The sequence below is a fragment of the Palaemon carinicauda genome, chromosome 22, assembly GCF_036898095.1.
Source record: "Palaemon carinicauda isolate YSFRI2023 chromosome 22, ASM3689809v2, whole genome shotgun sequence".
In the NCBI taxonomy this organism is placed as follows: domain Eukaryota; kingdom Metazoa; phylum Arthropoda; class Malacostraca; order Decapoda; family Palaemonidae; genus Palaemon; species Palaemon carinicauda.
In genome coordinates this window covers 16,005,631-16,008,242 of record NC_090746.1, presented here as the reverse complement: position 1 = coordinate 16,008,242, position 2,612 = coordinate 16,005,631, and positions in this window count along the sequence as shown.

Below are 2,612 nucleotides of genomic sequence, written 5' to 3'. Positions count from 1 at the left end.
AGGACTGAGTACCCTGCTTCTTATAAGTCCTGCTATCAATGTGGATGTCGTGAGATCCAGGTAATAAAAGTTTGTGGCAGGCATAACAACTTTTAATTGTGTTCGATCTACTGGAATCCAAACATGGATGATTCTATCTTCGATTGTCTTCTTACCATTATGGCTAAGATACACGAAGATGATAGAAAGGCTTCTTTTGTCTTTGTTGGTGATTTTAATGCTCACCATAGGGAGTGGTTAAGTTCTATCTCTCCTACCGATCGCCATGGCTTAAGAGCTTTAGACTTTGCCTCTGAATCAGGCTGTGAGCAAATCATAAATGAAGCTACTCACAGGTCTGGTAATTGCTTGGACCTCGTATACACTGAATCCCCTGGCGTTATAACTAGTAAGGTTGGTTCTCCAGTCGGGACATCTGATCATGCCTTCATTTCATTAGTAGTGAAGACTGAGCAGCCTGTCCCTGATGTATCATACTCTTGTAAAATTTATATGAAATTCCATGCAGACTGGAATGGAATTTTGCACGATCTTTTGTGCTTGAATTGGTCACAATTATATAGTAGTGTAGATCCTGTTGTCCCTTTGAATGTGAATCTAGTCAAGATAATTGATAGGCATATCCCTTCTCGTGTGCTAAGGTACCGAGTGAAGGACAAACCGTGGTTCAATGATGATTGTAGACGTGCTTATTTGGAGAAGCAGGAGGCCTATCATCTTTGGAAGGGTAACAGATCAGATTTGACCTGGAATAACTATACTCAGCTTTGAGCTTTTGCTCAGAGAGTTTATGCCTCAACTGAAAAGGAATACAATTTAAGCATAAAAGAAACCCTTTCTGGTACAACTCAGGAACATAAATGGTGATCTACCCTTAAATCTGCACACCTTTGGTGTAGATGCAACAGTTCCTCCTTTACTTAAACCAGATGGCTCAGTCACTCACTGTCCAAAAGAAAAAGCAACCATTTTGGCTGATGTTTTTGACAGTAAACAGAGCAATGAAAAACTTGAACTTCCTCATTCCTGTTTTCCTAAGGCTAAACTAACTAGGTTAGCTTTTCGATCTCGTGAAATTAAAGCTCTCTTGGTGGACCTTGATGCTTATGGAGGTGTAGACCCAAATGGTATTTTTCCTTTGTTTTTTATAAAGACATCAGATTTCTTAGCTCCAAAGTTATTTGTTATTTTAAGCAAGTTAGCAAGAAGAGGAGCTTTTAGCACTTGTTGGAGAATTGGTAATGTTACTCCTCTATGTAAATGTGTTTGTGGTAGCTGAAGTCCCACTGATTACCGCCCAATTTCCATAACTCCCATATCATCTAAAGTTTTTGAAAGTCTTCTGGCAAAACGTCATAATAGGTTTGCTGAAGGTAATCATCTATTCCATAGTTTTCAATTTGGTTTTTGTAAAGGCCTTGGAGCATGTGATGCCCTTCTTACAATCTCCAATGCTGTACAGAAATCCCTTGATTGTAGTGGGGAAGTTCGTATAATTGGCCTTGCCTTTTTTGCTTACCAACATCTCTCCATCCCATGCTTATCCTTCTTTTAATTTCGGTCTCATGTCCTGGGGAGACCCTTACTGTCTCCCTAAGTATGTATATTCATTAACAATCTCTAGAGATTCATCCATAACTGTTATTTATTGTCTCTGCATTTTCATTGAACCTTTTCTTAGTTTTACTCATATTCCTTTTCAGTCCTTCATTTTTGCTTCCTCTATTCAAATCTATTATCTTTTGCATTTCTTCCCATGATTCACCAAGTTCAGTAGAGCAATGTCATCTGAAAATCTTAAGTTGTTAAGATTGTCGCCATTAATGTTAATTCATACATTTTCCCAATCTAAATTCTTGAAAACTTCTTCTAGGCACGCTGTTAATAATATTGGAGAGATGGGGCCTCCCTGTTTAATTCCTTTCTCAGTTGGAATTTTCTCACTATACTTAGTTTTAGGATTGCTATACTTCCGGTATATTGTAGATATCTCCAAGTGTTTTCATTACTACTGAAGTTTTGACAGAATTATAAAGCTTTCTCATAGTCTATAAATCCCATGCATAGGGGTTTATCATACTCTGTTGATTTTTCCATTTGCTGGTTCATTACATGAATATGGTCAGTTGTTGCATACCTGCTTCTAAAGCCTGCTTGCTCCCTTGTTTGAGTAAAGTCTAGCTGTCTTCCTACTCGGCCTAATATGATCTTTGTAAATATTTTACATATTACTAAGAGTAAACTTCTTCATCATCTCGTCCTACGCCTAATGACGCTAAGGACCTCTAGAAAGATAACTTATTGGGTGGTAATTTTTCAGGGCTTTTGTCTCCTTTTTGTGATTTAGTATAATGATAAAGTTTTTCCAAGCTGTAGGTATAGAGTGCAGCTAATTTGTGGTGAGTTCAGCAAGTTTTCTTACCATGAAATATCCTCCATCTATTATTAAATTATGAAACAATCTCCAATAGATTTAGTAGATTTGAGAACAAATCCCTCAGAAGGATATTGGGAGTTAAATGGCAGGACAAGATTAGAAAAGAAACTATAAGAGAGATTACTCGAGAGCCATATGTTGATGAGATCATGATGAGCGGTAGATGGAGATGGTT